The sequence below is a fragment of the Somniosus microcephalus genome, chromosome 3, assembly GCF_052327205.1.
Source record: "Somniosus microcephalus isolate GS21.2 chromosome 3, FLI_Smic_1.0, whole genome shotgun sequence".
Lineage (NCBI taxonomy): Eukaryota > Metazoa > Chordata > Chondrichthyes > Squaliformes > Somniosidae > Somniosus > Somniosus microcephalus.
In genome coordinates this window covers 309,772,221-309,790,240 of record NC_140989.1, presented here as the reverse complement: position 1 = coordinate 309,790,240, position 18,020 = coordinate 309,772,221, and the positions used below count along the sequence as shown (strand labels likewise).

The window sequence follows — 18,020 nt, the reverse complement described above, 5'->3', positions numbered from 1 at the left end:
TTGCCACTGTCTGCTGTAGTAGATTTTGAAGCTTTCTTGTTTGGTTTTGGTATTTACTTTTTTATAAGCCTTTATCAGCCTTTGTATAGTTGAGAGTTGGCATTGTGTTCGAGTGTAATATTGCTGTTTTTTTAAAAGAAATATATATGATGCAGCATTTTTTTTTGTTAACTATTTTATAACGTACTCTTGTATTGAGCTAAATAAGTTCTGGAATAATTAAAATAAACTTCCAACTACTTTTAGCAGAAAGATGTTTAATAAATGTTGAATTTTGTGGTATCTTATTTATCTCTTGAAATTCTGATCATTTTTACATTCCATGAGTTTCATGTATTTGATGAAAACAATTAATGGCCGTTGAATATCCAGCAGGTTTTAGCATTAAGAGTTGGGGTTGTGGGCACATTCTGGATCAGGGGAAGAGAGTAAGTCCAGGTCAAAGTTTGGGGTGGTTCGGGTCAGGACTAGGATTAGGGTTGGAGTACTTTAGGTTGGAGCTTTGGATCATGGTCAATACCTAGGTTCGGGGTGGTTAGTCAGGATTCGAATTAGCTTTGGAGTGTAGGGCTTGGGGTATTTTAGGGTATCTGGTGGTTAGGGTCAGTATTGGGATGGGGGTCAAATGCTGCCTCCCTTGTGCCTTATTATTGGTTGAAGAGTTTGTCTTCCCTCTGAGTCAGGAGATCATGGTTTGACGAACAGCAGTAACAACAACTTGCATTTATATAACCCTAACTCAATGGAAATACGCAGAGGGAAAAGTCCAATAGCATTTTGGGTTTTATAAATAAGACAAAGTACAAAACCAAAGATGTAATAAATTTATACAAGGTAATGGATTAGGCCACAATTTGAGTGATGTTAAAAAGGGACATAGACAGACTAAGTGAATGGGCCGATAGAGATCAATGTGGGGAAGTGTATTGTCATCCATTTTGGATCCCAGAAAGACAAATTGGAATGTTTTCCTAATGGAAGAGACTAGGAGTTGCGGCAGAACAAAGCACAGATCACTAACAGCAGGTACAAAAAAGTAATCAAAAAGGCTAATGGAATGTTTGCCTTTATCTTGAGGGTTAAAATACAAAAGTGAGGAAGTGATGCTTCAGTTGTACAGTGCCTTGGTCAGACCTCATCTGGAGCGCTGTGTTCAGTTTTGGGCACCAAACCTCAGAAATTATATCTTGGCCTTGTAGGGGACGGTGCCGATTCAAACTATCAAGTGAAGGGAGAAGTCAAGGATAAGCTTAAATGTTTTTGTATTACTGCAAGGATCAAATATAAATGTTTGGAATTAAAGGTGCATGTAAGCTAATAACAACTCGGTGAATTGTGCACGGGTGTTTTCCTCTTCATAATTTATCCCTTACCATAACATTCACTGTGAATACTGAAACTTGAGAGTTGGAATTAATTAACTCCAGCATGGTCTGCAGCTCAAGTTTGGGATTGCAATTACTGAAGCCTCCTTTTCACCATCTGTGCCACCCTAATCGCCATGGCGGTAGTGTGGATATCACCAGTAAGTGTCTCCTTGATGCGTCTAATTATTCTTCTGAGTCTTTTTCTTCCTTCTAAACACCTCATCATTTTCCACCCCCTATGCTTCTCATTGAAAAACCTCATGGTTTACCATCCTTCCAAGCACGCTGCCAATTTCCTTGCTGAGAATTCCTCCCTCTTCCTTCAAATTCTGTACTATGAATTCTCATTCTTGATGATTTACACATCAATTCTCTGCCCCCTCTCCTTGAATTTCACCACTTCCCTATCCTCCCTTAAATGTAATCTTCATATTTAATCACTTGGCTAACCTCTTGACCTTATTATCTCTTGCAGCTTCTTATCATCTTTGAACCTGAGGTCTTAATCATTGACAAAGCTATTTCTGACCACTTCCTTCTATCCCTTTCCACTCACAGCCCCCTACACTCTTTGATTCCCCCGCCCCATCCTTTTGCTCATATCTTTTCCTTGAGCCCTTTCCTTTTGCACTACCCATGCACGTCCTACATCCTCCTAGCACCTTACTGCTTTATTATTGTCCTAATGCTCATTTTTCTCGCTGTCCACCTCCGTCTTTCCCCATTTCCTGCCCCTAACCTCCAGCGCCTGAGGCACAATCCTCTGCAGTCTCTTAGCCCATAACCTTCCTGATCAGCTCCCTATGCCTTTTAGCCACTTACTGTTGTTAACCCCAATCACCTGCCCCTACCCCAATAGCCTTATGCAAAAAGCTGAGCACCCCAACCCCCAATGAGCTCTTCATAGGGTTTTTAACATTAGGAAACCAGCAATTTGCAGTGCTATAAATAGAATTATTTATAGCGCTATAAGCACTTCTGAGAACAAGGCTGGAAAAGTGATGAAGAAGCAGCTCAGCAGGGAGAGCAAGAACTGGGTAGCCTGAGGACTGGATTTGAGAGAAGTATGGCAGATTGGCCAGACACGGGGCTTGCAGCTAGTTGAGAGGAGTGGGGTAGAGCAGTACTGGGAGTTATTTTGTGAGAGTTGGACAGAAAGTATTTTGCTGTGAGCAGGGTATTTAAATGGCTAGATTGGATGAAGATATGTTAAATTTAAAAATTGGATTTTATTAATATTCTTTCAGTTGATGTCTTGAGTTGTGTTGAACAACAGAGGTAGAGGACCTTGGAGAGCAAACTGGGAGGTACACCAGTGCCACCTTGTGTTATTAGGAATGCAACATTTTATATTAAAGAAGACATATGATGTGGCAGCCAAGTGTTTATTTATAAATGAACAGAAGTGACTCCTTATAAATGTTGACAAATTGTGACTGAAAAATCATGACACAGGAAGTAAGGTTAATGTATACTGGACAAACACACTACAGCCAAAAATGTCAATACAATAATATATATTATACATTTATTAGATTTGGAATTATGCCATCTTATTTTGTCAACAGAAATGTGCTATCTCTGGCATAGCACCCCCATTAATATTATCAGGTCCATAACGTTATGGTGACTGAGCAAGTAAAATTACTTAGGTTTTTTTAGGTGTTGGTTGAGAGATAAATGTTGGTTAGGACACCGGGAGACTTCCCCTGCTCTTCAAATAATATTATGGTATCTTTTACGTCCACCTGAGAGGGCAGATGAGGCCTCAGTTTAGCATCTCACCTGAAAGACGGCACCTCTGACAGTGCAGTACACCCTCAGTACTGCACTGAAATGTCAGCCTAGATTGTGTATTCGAGTCTCTGAAGTGGGGCTTGATCCTACAATCTTCTAACTCTGAGGTGAAAGTCTTACTACTGAGACACTAGTCCACTTAAGATCACACTAAGCACTCTTCTCATGCCAGCTGGAATGGGCATAGAGGAAAGTTCCATGTTTGACTTCATTTTTTTCAATGGTTTTTAACTTTTGGTTTTGTCTTTTTTTGGGGTTTTTTCCTGATTCTTTTTCTATATTTATTGGCATCAGAATCTATTGTGAACATTTATGTAGAATTAAAACCAAACATTGTTTGCAAAATCACTAGGAAGCCAACTACAATTGAAGCATTTCCAGGAGTTCAGCAGAACAGGAAGATGGTGAAAGAACAGATATTAAAAGGGTGTCTTGCAATGCTTGCAAATGTTGATATAGCATGTTGTAAGTATTGCTCTGTTCTGAGTCACCATCAATGCTGGCAGGCTACTCCTCCAGGCCTATGTCACCATTTTCACGGTCTTGCACTAAATATTCTCTTGGGCTCAGTACCCCCGGTAGCTTTCATAAGTGGATCTCATGCCCCATATGATCTGGAGCACACTTTTACTGTCCAGCTGGGTAAGTGATACTGTGACCTGAAGGTCTTAACATGGAACTTTGTGTGTGCTAGGTAATATGATCTTTTATATGCCACCACTTCTATCTTTATGCAATTCAAACTGAAAAGCATTCTAGTGATGAGGCACCAGCAAACTGGTTTATTTTGAATACATGGATGAATAGAATACAATTTTCCAGTGAGATGCATAATTTCCTAATGCTCCATGTACCATATTTCACGTAAAACTCAGTATTATGCTAGCTTTTTCTATGCTAACCGGTCATGGTTTCCTCTATGTATCCATTTGAACCTCAGCCTGGAGTTCCTCTGTTCCCAGACTAACTCTCACTAATGAGAGAGTGAGAGACAAAGACAGTAACTGACCCCTCCCACATTTCTGTGCCAAGCATTAGCTTGCTGAGCTTCCAATCAAAGTTACCACCATGAATGAAATGCTACCCCTTGATGTATGTGCTTGCAGGATCTGTTTCTCTTATTCAGCCAAGGTCCCTGCTGGGCACATTAAAACCATTCCCTCACAACAACGAAAAATATTTAGGACCAAACCTAATGAAATGTTATCGTCTCATAGATACATAGAAGATAGGAGCAGGAGTAGGCCATTCAATGAGATCATGGCTGATCATCCAAATTCAGTACCCGGTCCCTGCCTTCTCCCCATATCCCTTGATCCGTTTAGCCTTAAGAAATATATCCAACTCTTTCTTGAATATACTTAATGAACTGGCCTCCACCGCCCTCTGTGGCAGAGAACTCCACAGGTTCACCACTCTCTGGATGAAGAAATTCCTCCTCATTTCAGTCCTAAATGGCTTACCCCTTATCCTTAGACTATGACCCCTGGTTCTGGACTCCCCGGCCATCAGAAACATCCTTCCTGCATCTAGTCTGTCCAGGCCTGACAGAATTTTATAGGTTTCAATGAGATCCCCTCTCAATCTTCTAAACTCCAGTGAGAATAAGCCCAATCGACACAATCTCTCCTCATACGTCATTCCTGCCATCCCAGGTACCAGCCTGGTGAATCTTCGCTGCACTCCTTCCATGGCAAGAACGTCCTTCCTCCGGTAAGGTGACCAAAACTGCACACAATACTCAAGGTGTGGTCTCACCAAGGCCCTGTACAACTGCAGTAAGACATCCTTGTTCTTGTACTCGAACCCTCTTGCTACGAAGGCCAACATACCATTTGCCTTCTTAACCGCCTGCTGCACCTGCATGCTTACCTTCAGCGACTGGTGTACAAGAACACCCAGGTCTCTTTGCACTTCCCCTTCTCCCAATCTATTACCATTCAAATAATAATCTGCCTTCCTGTTTTTGCCACCAAAGTGGATAACCTCACATTTATCCACATTATAGTGCATTTGCCATGTTTCTGCCCAATCACCCAACCTGTCCAAATCGTGCTGGAGTTTCACGACATCCTCCTCACAGCATACCCTCCCCCCCCAGCTTTGTGTCGTCTGCAAATTTGGAGATATTACATCCAATTCCCTCGTCCAGATCATTAATATATATTGTGAACAGCTGGGGTCCTAGGACCGATCCTTGCGGTACCCCACTAGTCACTGCCTGCCACTTGGAAAACGACCCGTTTATTCCAACTCTTTGCTTTCTGTCCGCCAACCAGTTCTCTATCCAAGTCAATACCTTGCCCCCAATCCCATGTGCCTTAATTTTGCACGCTAATCTCTTACGCGGGACCTTATCGAAAGCCTTCTGAAAGTCCAAATACACCACATCCACTGGTTCTCCCTTATCTATTTTACCAGTTACATCCTCAAAAAATTCCAGTAGATTAGTCAAGCATGATTTACCTTTTGTAAATCCATGTTGACTTTGTCCGATTCAGTCACTGCTTTCCAAGTGCTCTGCTATTACATCTTTTATAATGGACTCTAGCATTTTCCCCACTACCGATGTCAAGCTTACCGGTCTATAATTCCCCGTCTTTTCTCTACCACCTTTTTTGAATAGTGGGGTAACATTAGCTACCCGCCAATCCATGGGTACCGTTCCAGAGTCTATCGAGTTCTGGAAGATGACCAGCAATGCATCTACTATTTCTAGGGCCACTTCCTTAAGTACCCTGGGATGTAGATTATCAGGCCCTGGGGATTTATCGGCCTTCAGTCCCATCAATTTTCCTAACACCATTTCCCTACAAATACTGATTTCTTTCAGTTCCACCCTTTCATCAGACCCTATGTTCCCTGGCATCTCTGGGAGGTTATTTGTGTCCTCCTTTGTGAAGACAGAACCAAAATATGTATTTAGTTGGTCTGCCATTTCTTTGTTCCCCATTATAAATTCCCCCGATTCTGACTGCAAGCGACCTATGCTTGACTTCACCAATCTTTTTCTCTACACTAGTCTCGAAGCTAGTGTAACATGCAAAACTAAATATTCTGATGTCTCGCCTATCTGGGAGCCTTTCTAATCTGTGCTCTAAATGGCTTTAAATATTTAGTCAAAATAAATATTAAGTCAAGGGAAAAGTCCCCAAATATTACAGCTTCAATAACAGAAAAGGAACCAACATTAGAATGTGACTTCAAGGCACACTTTCAAACAGAGTTTACATTGTGAGATGCTGTGTGAGAGGGTTGTGTATATCCTTGTGTGAGTGAGAATGTCATTTCTGAATCCTCTTCCTTTTTGGGTCTGTTACCTTCTATGAGGTGGCATCTTGTCAAGCAAGCAGAAAAGTAGTTTTGAGATTAAGAGTACACACCCATTCTGATGAAGGGTACACACTTGTTCTGATGTAGGGTACACACCTGATGAAGGATACAGACCCAAAAGGTCAAAACCTGTCTTTTCTCTTTACAGATGTTGACTGATCTATGTATTTCCAGCATTTTCAATTTTTATTTGAGGTTTCCAGCATTTGAGTTTTCTTTTTTATTAGTAGTCTTGAAATGTTGTAGGTTGAAGGAGCACATACAGTCCATCCTGAACCCCATTCTTTGTGTCAGTAACTAATCATGCATTTATGGGTATGCATAGTAAGCAATGTGGAAAGCTGCAAGATTCTGTCAGGGCTTGATATGAGGTCACAGTTGATGTGTGGCAGGCTAACCGACAGCACTATGGCATGCAATTCTCCCAACTTATATTGTCTCCTCGCTAATTTTGGCAATCCCTCTACCGCAACATCCTCAATGTTATACAGTGCCCGGAACCTGTTCAACTCTGCTTCCTGCATTATCCTGCAAATCTTCTAACTTCCCCCCACCCCCCCTTTCTACTTCTTGTTAAACACACACTACCCTCTGATAATACATGGATAGACTGGAGAGTCAAGTAAGTGTAGCCCTGTCTTATCATATTTGTCCAGCACCGCAGCAAGTGGAAGCTTGTTAGCCTTCTATACCTGCAATGTTATCTTGTCAAACAGTAATGTCAGTCCAACCATTGTGTATTTTGGATAAATTGACACTGGTTAGATATATCATCTGATTGATGCTCTTGACCTATATTATCTTCTTGAGGTGGTAGTACTCTATTCTAAGGTCCTATTGTACAAGATTGGAGTGCTGCGCTATTTTTAAAATGTTATTTTCCTTTCTCCTTTTTCTGCCAATTTTGTTCTCCTCCTTCTTTTGAAGATATTCATTTCTTCTGTAGATGCTTTCCATTACCTCAGTACTTAATGTATGAACCTTGATGGTGATTGTTGGCAGCCAAGTCAGCTATTATGGCATTGTTGTTGATCCCAATCCTGCCTTCACCTGAAGTCTACATAGGAACTTGCAGCAGGGAGTCTCTGGCTAAGGATCAGGAATGGTAAGCCTAGCCATTTCCCCCCTCCCCCCCCCCCCCCACACCACATACACACCTAACGCAGGAGCTAGGATCAATTAACTGAATTGTATGTCCTGTCTACAAAAAGCAGGACAAATCCGACCCGGCCAATTACCATCCCATCAGTCTATTCTCAATCATCAGCAAAGTGATGGAAGGTGTTGTCGACAGTGCTATCAAGCGGCACTTACTCAGCAATAACCTGCTAACTGACGCCCAGTTTGGGTTCCGCCAGGGCCACTCAGCTCCTGACCTTATTACAGCCTTGGTCCAAACATGGACAAAAGAGCTGAACTCAAGAGGTGAGGTGAGAGTGACTGCCCTTGACATCAAGGCAGCATTTGATCGAGTGTGGCATCAAGGAGCCCTAGCAAAACTGAAGTCAATGAGAATCAAGGGGGAAACTCTCCATTGGTTGGAATCATACCTAGCACAAAGGAAGTTGGCTGTGGTTGTTGGAGGTCATTCATCTCAATCACATGACATCACTGCAGGAGTTCCTCAGGGCAGTGTCCTAGGCCCAAACATCTTCAGCTGTTTCATCAATGACCTTCCCTCCATCATAAGGTCAGAAGTGGGGATGTTTGCTGATGATTGCACACTGTTCAGCACCATTCGAGACTCGTCAGATACTGACGCAGTCTGTGTCCATATGCAGCAAGACCTGGACAACATTCAGACTTGGGCTGACAAGTGGCAAGTAACATTCGCACCACACAAGTGCCAGGCAATGACCATCTCCAACAAGCGAGACTCTAACCATCTCCCCTTGACAGTCAATGGCATTACCATCGCTGAATCCCCCACTATCAACATCCTGGGGGTTACCATTGATCAGAAACTGAACTGGACCATCCATATAAATACTGTGGCTACAAGAGCAGGCCAGAGGCTGGGAATTCTGCAGCGAGTGTCTCACCTCCTGACTCCCCAAAGCCTTTCCACCATCTACAAGGCACAAGTCAGGAGTGTGATGGAATACTCTCCACTTGCCTGGATGAGTGCAGCTCCAACAACACTCAAGAAGCTCGACACCATTCAGGATAAAGCAGCCCGCTTGATTGGCACTCCATCCACCACCTTCAACATTCACTCCCTCCACCACCGGCGCACTGTGGCTGCAGTGTGTACCATCTACAAGATGCACTGCAGCAACTCGCCAAAGCTCCTTCAACAGCACCTTCCAAACCCGCGACCTCTACCACTTAGAAGGACAAGGGCAGCAGACACATGGGAACATCACCACCTACAAGTTCCCCTCCAAGCCACACACCATCCTGACTTGGACCTGTATCGCCGTTCCTTCACTGTCACTGGGCCAAAATCCTGGAACTCCCTTCCTAATAGCATTGTGGGTGTACCTACACCATATGGACTGCAGCGGTTCAAGAAGGCGGCTCACCGCCATCTTCTCAAGGGCAATTAGGGATGGGCACTAAATGCAGGCCTAGCCAGCCAGCGGCGCCCACATCCCATCAATGAATTAAAAAAAATGAATTGTAGGCTTTATTGTTTCTGAATATTTGATTATAACAAGTGGCAATAATCTACATACCATTTTGAGCATAATTCAAATTCATTAGGCAAATGTTTGTGACAAAAATGTTCTCCTTCAGAAGGTTTATTTACATTGTAAATCTCTTCATTGTTTTGTGCAGAATAGAAGGTGCATTAAATGCGAGTTTAGGTATCGCATTAGAAGTTTTTTTGTTAAATATATATGCTTTGGCCAAAGATTGACATATGCTTACTTTGTAACAACTCAGTTGTTCACTTTGTAATAACGTTTGAAATACTAATTTTTTTCCCCTTCTCCTGTCCTGAAATCACTGACTTATGTTGGGGTTTGGTTCCACAGAAGCTTGCAGCCTCTTAATACTTCACCCAAGTGGGCATTTTTCATGTGTGGATCTGTCATAGAGAATCGTTGCGCTGTTTGGCCATTGAGGGCTTCACAGCCAAGCCCAATCCTGTATTTGCCTGATGTTCACAAGCATGCTTTTCAGCAGAAGGCATTGGATAGCAACCAGGAGTGGGAACCATGGTTAGTTTTCTTTCACCTCACTGGCTAAGTTATAGTGCATCTACTGCCATCTTGTTGTGGATTGGACACAGGACCTTCCTGGTCTGCTGGGTTAAGCCCCACACTGGTGCATTTCCAAATTCATATCTTGGTGAGATGCATGTAAGCATTCATTTATAATTTACTCAAAAATAGTATAACTACAGGGTCACATAATATCTGGACTAAATATATTTGAAGCAAACACACCCAGTTAAAATTCATGTTACATTGCAGAATAGAGTTTGACTATACAAATCTTATGTTTCTTGGTCCTTTTGTATGTTTTGTTTTTTCAAGATAATTGGCCATTTTTGATGAAAAAGATTTCAGCTGGTAAATTCCACATTACTCTTATTTTTTATTTTCAAATTCCATAAATATCCAAGAATTGTCACCCTTTCAGATAGTTTAGAGGTGACCTTAAATCTGATTTTATTGAGTGATTAAAAAAAAAAATTAATTGAAGTGAGATGCTCAGTTTTATTGGTTGGTGCTCATTTTCTGGCTGGAGCTCGCCGGCCTAATGCAAATGCAGCCCGGTCCTCAAAACTACTGGCTGGCTAGCCACCCGGATTCCACCCTGGGGGAAAAGCCACCTCTGTATGTTAAGCATACAGAAGAGAGGAGACAGTCTCCAGGAGAGACAGAAAGAGGAACAGTCTGAGACAAACCAAATTTTTGCTAAGTTTTAAAATGCTCTGTATATCTCTCAGCGCACCTAATGGATATAATGTGGAACTCACTATGATAGGAAGTGGTTGAGGCAAATAGCTTAGATGCTTTCAAAAGGAAACTAGATGAGTACATGAGAGAAAAGGGAATAGAAAGATATGCTGAAAGGCTGAGATGAGGTAGAACACCAGCTCAGACCAGTTGGACCGAATGGCCTGTTTCTGTGCTGCATGTTCCATGTAATTCTATGTAATCCTAAAATTCAACATGGTGAATTCATCTCAACATGTCTTTTATGATATTTTTAGGAGTATCACCACCTCGGAGTAGTCAAAATTGAAGGATATCATCTTATTTTATAGGTAAAACTGTCTTGTGGCAAAGAAACCTTAGTAGTCTCATGCACAGAACCAAGCAGATGTGAATATTTGATGGAGATGCAGACACCAGCTGTGTGCGAGGAGCCCCAAGAACTGGCCATGGAGCATGATGAATTGTAAATTGAAGGTTTGTTTATTTTTGTAGAGTGATTATATTGATTGGAAAGATAGCATCTTTCATCAGACATTGTATATTTACTAACACAAAGGCAAATTACACAGGCTTTAACGTGTTATTCTTATTGCGTGAAGAAAAAAATAGCAATCTTTGGCAAAAAGAATTATCGCAAGCATAATGAGAATTTCACAAACATGACAAAAATGTACATGTAACTGAAATACAAGGACAACAGCAGCCCTTGAGCAACAAGCTCTGACAATGACCATTAATCTCATTTAATCAATATTATTTTTTTCACAATGAATTTGACACTTCTCAAAATATACTTAGTTTCTGTCATATAATATCCAAACATGATTTCGACCGTGTCAGCCGTGGCTCAGTGGGTAGCACTCTCGCCTCTGGGTCAGATGGTTGTAGGTTCAAGTTCCACTCCAGAGACTTGAGCACAACTATCTCGGCTGGAACTCCAGTGTATTGCTGAGGGGGTGCTGTCTTTCAGATGAGACGTTAAACCGAGGCCCCCTCAGGTAGACGTAAAAAACCCATGGCACTATTTTGAAGAAGAGCAGGGGAGTTATCCCCAGTATCCATCAATCAACATAACAAAAAACAAATTATCTGGTTGTTATCACATTGCTGTTTGTGGGAGCTTGCTGTGCAGAAATTGGCTGTCGCGTTTCCTACATTACAATAGTGACTACACTTAAAAAGTACTTCATTGGTTGTAAAGCACATGACGTCCTGAAGTCATGAAAGGCGCTATATAAATGCAAGTCGTTCTTTTTCTATTTCTAATGCTTAATGCATAAAAAGAACTTGAAGTGAAAACAATGTACAAAATAAATTGTAACGAATTGTATTAAGACTGCTTTTTACTACTGCTTAAGAAGAATATTGATTTCGAGTAAAACATTGGTTAGCTGATTACATTATGTCCTGGTCAATTGTAGTCATGATTTCTGTATATTCTAATAAAGTCAGAAAGACCTTATTTCACAACAATGTAAGATAAACACAGACAATGAAGGCCATTTGGCCAATCTTAGCTTATTCATCAAGAGAGGATACCTACAAGTTCCCCCACAACAATCAAACTCTGAATAACTATTTGATTGTACCTGCAGCTCCCTTTATAACAACCAAATGACTCTTGAATAACTAAGATTGTCACCTCCACTGCCTCACGCAGAAATCTATTCCAAATGTTGATTACTCTTTGTGTGAAGACATTTTCCTTGATATTTGACTAAATTCACCTTTCTCCTCCTTGTCCTACTGTCTGACTTAACTTGAGGCAGTGCTCCATATAGGCCTTTTTTGATAGTGTTTAGCATTATACCACATCCCTTCTCAGTCACTTTATCCAAAGGATAAAGAGCCCCAGTTTTTCCAGCCTCTTACCTTCACAGTTCAGTCCTCTGACACCAGATCAGCCTCATGGCTCTGTCCTACACTCCCTTCAGGCTTGAATATTTCTCTAGTGTCCAAGTGACCAGAACTAGATACAGTGCTCAATGTATTGTCCAATCAGATCCCTGCACGATTTTAGTATGACATCCTCTGACTAGCAATTTGTTGTATGTGAAGTGCTTTGCGACAATTCTGAGAAACGTGATGCAATGCTATATAAATGCAAGCTCTTTCTTATGTTCAGACGATTTAGCAATATAGTTAATCATTCTGTTTCCTTTAATTGTTGCTCCAATTGTTGATCCATAATTGCTGAGTCTGTTGATATTCTCAGATTTCTTCCAATCTCACCTTCAATGGCTCTCACATGATGACTGTTAGTACTTTACATGTCTCTCTTACTAACTAGGATAAATACCATCTGTTCCTAGCGACTTGTTTGTTTTATTCAGCCTCATACAGTCTAGAACCTCCTTGGAATGATTATTTTTTTACATTCGTTTTATGAGATGTGGGCGTCACTGGCAAGGCCAGCATTTATTACCCATTCCTAATTGCCCTTGAGAAGCACTGCAGTCGTGTGGTGAAGGTACTCCCACAGTGCTGTTAGGTAGGGAGTTCCAGAATTTTTACCCAGCGACGATGAAGGATCGGCGATATACTTCTAAGTCAGGATGGTGTGTTACTTGGAGGTGGTGGTGTTCCCATGCGCCTGCTGCCCTTGTCCTTCTAGGTGGAAGAGGTCGCGGGTTTGGGAGGTGCTGCCGAAGAAGCCTTGGCGAGTTGCTGCAATGCATCTTGTAGATGGTACACACTGCAGCCATGGTACGCCGATGGTGGAGGGAGCGAATGTTTAAGGTGGTGGATGGGGTGCCAATCAAGCGAATCATATTCCCCTCCCTGTGAAGCACTTTACCTTAGAAAGAACTTTCTATACAAGTCTATCATGGTGAATAATTAGCAAATAGGAATTACTACAGGATGTAGGTCATTCAACTTCAGAAAATACAGTGTGTACTAAAATTTGGCATTACAGCAGAACCTTGTCTGAGTCTGATCAGAACAGTTTTATCCTCTTCAGTGATCAATTGTATGCCAGGACCTTCAAGCCATACATGCCTGTCCACCATAAATTTGAAGTGAATGGGTCCAATTAAAAAAAAATCTTTCTATATATGTAGAAGTTTTGCTTCTGACAAAGCATCTGTAGGGCTGCAAAAGGATTCACAGGGAGGGAAATGTGTTTTGTTTAAGCTTCCCATTTGCTTTAAAAAACCAATCAAAAACTACATTTTATAACTGAAATCTGCTCTTTTATATCTAAAAATTACATTCACCTAAAAAGCATCAGAGGAACCACCATAACAGCAACTAATAAAATTCCTGAAACTTCTCACATCCCTTGAATTGGCTATTTTATGTATTTATGGTCTAAATTTTATTTTTAGGGCTCTACAGTAGCCACTTACTAGAACATATAACCACACAAAATATTAAATAGCTCTGACAAAAATCAAAAGTTGACTCATCCTATCTTACAAATTCCTCCCAACAATTTTCTCCTGTATGAGCCTCCTGACTCTTTTGGGCATCCGCCTGGTTTACATACTGCTCTATTCTCAGACCTGTAATTTTTTTTATTTGAGCCTTCCTACAATTGTTTTCTGTATTTAGACACCCATCTCTCCCCTCTGTTTACTCCCAGACCTCATATGACCCCCTAGATCCCACATTTCAGCTGCCTCCCCATGAGTGATCTAAAGCCCGTCTCTTCCCACCATTCTCATCCTCTCGGTTCTCCTGGGGAGTATTCTCAAATTTCGATCCAATCTCCCATGAGTATTCACAGGCCCTAGCCCTCTTTACCCACTTTCCAGGTGCCAGTGCTTTCTGACCACTGTGTGCCATGTGCCAAACCTAGGTCTAAATCCTGCACATCCTCCCAACCTCAGCTTCCCCCAACTCCACTCCTGGCCTCAGCTCTTAGCTCCCATTCTTTCTCTCACCCAAACATGTTCCAACAGTCCAGTATCCATGGCCACTCTGAAGCATGTTGGCAACTGACTTGCTGCACCCTGTGCTTTAAAAAATGTAAGTGATGGAAGTTGAGTTCGTTGATTAAGAAAGGTGTTGGAACTGTATAGAGAGATTGGGAGACAGAAAGAAGAGAAAGGAGTCCCAGGGAAGGAGAGACTTTTCCATAAAGAGTGAGACAATAAGTGAGAGAAAGAGTTGGAGACAAATAGAATTCTAGACATCGCAATGAGAAAATTGTGTGATTTGTACAGGACGATAATGAGAACATTTCAGAGAGCGTATTTGTGAAATGGGTTCATGAGGGACATATGAATGTTTTGTACACTGATACAGAGTGATAATGGAATTTGGCAAATTTTCAGTATTAAAATTTATTCTGTTTTACACTGGTTACCCTGATTTAAAATTATGTTCATGATCTTTCCAATCAAATTTATTTACATTGTTTAAGCTGTGCACACAATAAAAAGACCAGATACTACTATAGCAAATATTTAAAATAATGAACTGTCACTCTAAATCCAAGCTGGAACCTGTTCTTGGGAAATCATTCCTCCTTACAATAAGATTAAACAGCTGTTTGAATGCTTCAATGTAAAGACAGTATTGATTACTGCTTGCAGTGACCATGCAGATATAGTGATCAAATTCTGTTTGGCAAAACCTATTTACATTAAACCTAAACTATTGTCAGTTGTACTGATCAGTACACGTCGTACTGAATCAGTTTGTGCTGGAAATTCAGTTCAGAAGCTGCCAATTCAGAACATAAGTAATGCCCCTGTATGGCAACTATCAAATGAAAATCTGATATTATTACTCTTCTGTGATTAGCACTCTTCAGCTCTGGCTCTAAATACTTTAGGTATACTGAAGGAGAGAAGAGGAGAACCTAATAGGTAATGAGGCCAACGATACATTTTTCTTTCACATGTTCCATTAAATGTTATATTTTAATTTTCATTGAGATCTAAATTGCTTGCAAACTCCCACACTCCTGATAACTGATAATTTGAAGCCTTATAAGTTCGATTAGTAAAATGTAGAATTGAAAGCCCATTAATATTTGGAGGTGGAAATAACTTTCAAAAACTATACCAAAAAGCAAAACATTTGTGAATAGAATGAGCATAAAAGAAGTGTTCAATATGCAGTTATGTGAAATTTATAAAAATGCATAGTATCACATAGGACACAGAGCCACAGTCACTGAGCAAAGCTTTTCAGTGATGCATGTGAGGATCCAAGAAAGCCTAGATTGGCTCCTCTTAAACTCCAGGGTCATGTAGAGCCACCTGGTAGACTACTGATGTATAATAATAATAAAGCCATATGCAGTACAGTTCTATATATATATATAGCAGGGGGTGCCCGGCGTTGCCAGGGCAATTTTGGGCCCCGCGGTCTCCCTGCCCCTGTCTGTCCCCCCCTCTCTCTCCCTCGTCCCCTCTCCCTGTGCTGTCCTCTCCCTCCCTCCCCTCTCCCTGCCTAGTGCCTGAGGCCCGGTGCAGTTGTGATAGCGGCCGTGCGGGGCCTAGCGCTTGAGGCGCTGTCGGGCCGAGACGGACCCGAGCTAAGCTCCCCCGCGGATCGCGCGGCTGACGGCCGGCCGCTGCCGCTCCCCCGACCGCTGTGTGTGGGGCCAAGTGGTTGCGAGGCACGGCCCGAGTGAGCACAACTTACCTGCCACTCCGGCGGGATCGGGAGCCGCAATGTGGGGGTTTCTTTTGCTGTCCCTGTGGGGATGGAAAAAATGGCGGCGAAGTTTCGGGAGACTGGAGGATTAGGACCCGCCCATGATGCACTGATTGGTCAACCATCAGGTGAGTGAACTGTAGGATTGGCCAAGCAGCACGTCACTCAACGCTAATGAGGTAGGATTGGTCAACCGCTAATGAGTGGATTTTTGAACGTTTTTTGTATACTGTCCAAACAATTTTTGTCTGATGAAAAAGTAAATATGCCTATGAGAGTCCCCTAACGATAAGGTTTCTTTCGATATAACATACGTGTAGGTACGCTCTATAACTTTTGATTGTATAGCCGGACAGACAGACAGAGAGACGTACCGGTTTATATATATAATATATATATATAAGATATGCTGTGTCTCAAGATGTCACAGAATTGGCGATGAGGATGCGATTGCGGATTCCCTAGCTGAAATTTTTGTTGGAGGATAATCCTGCCAACCGACAGAGGGACTGTTAGAGGTTCTTCGTTTTGCAGAAAAACTTAAAAATCCGAGGTAAGTTTCGAGCACACATGGCTGAACTGTCAACGTTGCCAGGGTCCAGATGGCCGTGCCTATGGGAATAATGAGTTCCATTGCGACCGAGAGACTTTTGGAGTGCATGTGGAGTGGCTAGAAATGATTTTCACCGCAAATAGTATTGTCGAAGTCCCCGATGATGTAAACTATAACCGGGCAGTTTTAGATATGAAATGGGCTATTTTTTTGACTGAAGCGGGCCCTGAGGTGTATGAAACCCTGAAAAATTTGCTTGTTCCCACCAAGCCGGAGGACACGCCACTGAAGGAGATCCTAACCAAGTTAGAACAGCACTACAGTCCTGAGCCCCTGGAAATTGCTGAAAGTTATTGTTTTTGAACACGTGATCAATTAAATGACAAGGGTATCAGTGAGTACATTGTAGCTTTAAAAAAGCTATCCATTCACTGTCATTTCAGAAACTTTCAGGACCAAGCTTTGTGTGACCACTTTGTTTGTAGGTTGAAAAATGAACGTATCAGAAGTAAATTGTTGACAGCCCCTAACTTGACTTTTGACTTAGCTTGTCAATCAGCTATGTTGATAGAAATGACCGACCGATACTCCCGAGAGTTCTGCGCCATTTGCAGTCATCAGACAACTGAGGTGAATCGGCTGCAGGCTAAAAGTAAAAGGCAGTTGGGTCCCAAGGCCTCAGCAACTGGCCAAGATAACAGTCATGCTATCGGTGCCTGGGAAAACACATCGCTCAAAGCTGTCCATATGTGAAGGCAGAATGTTTCTACTACAAAAAAACTGAGCATCTTGCGAAGGTGTGCCAACAGAAGGGAAAACTGACTGGCAAAGCTAGAAGTAGAAACGGCAGACATTACATATCGTTGAAGCGAAGCAGCAGGTCGAGGAGTTTCTGGAGATTCACATCAGGAGCACGAAGGTGTCTAACAGCGATTCGCGAGGTATTGTCATCCATGTAGATGTCGCAGGAACCAGGATACCCATGGAAATCGACACTGGTGCAACTGTGGGCATAGTACCGGAATCACTTTATTGCGACAAGTTACGTGATTATCGACTAGAGAAATCGAAGGTAGAGCTGTGAGGCTACTCAGGAGAGCAAATCCCTGTAGTAGGAAGTGTCACCATACCAGTGAAATACAAGGATCAGTGTCAGAGCTTGCCTCTCGTAGTAATGGCAGGAGACAAGCCTGCCTTGATAGGTAGAAATTGGTTGGGATCACTGAAGCTGGATTGGCATGAGATTGTTCGTGTGGAAGCAAAATTTGCATAGAGAGATGATGTCATTCAGCAGTATCCGAAGGTGTTCAGCAAAACAGGCAGTCAAATATGACCCAATTATGTCAAAGATGTATGATTACATAGCAAATAGATGGCCAAACCAGCTATCGGAGGAAGATAGCCACCCATACTTCGTAGGAATGAATTGTCAGTGGATAAAGATTGTATCATGTCGGGGGAGCA

The 18,020-nt window shown here is 42.0% G+C and overlaps 1 long non-coding RNA gene and 1 pseudogene across 2 annotated transcripts in view; both read left to right on the top strand.

The window, feature by feature from the left end:
- LOC147122133 (uncharacterized) overlaps window positions 1–14,699 on the top strand; it is a 242,336-nt gene extending 227,637 nt beyond the window's left edge. For both annotated transcript variants that reach the window (XR_015077684.1, XR_015077682.1), the window contains exons 5-6: window positions 9,479–9,664; window positions 10,720–14,699. This is a non-coding gene — a long non-coding RNA (uncharacterized LOC147122133). The remainder of the gene's footprint in view (window positions 1–9,478; window positions 9,665–10,719) is intronic.
- Window positions 14,700–16,679: 1,980 nt separating this feature from the next.
- Window positions 16,680–17,340, top strand: LOC147122132 (uncharacterized; annotated as a pseudogene).
- The last annotated feature ends 680 nt before the right edge of the window (window positions 17,341–18,020 follow it).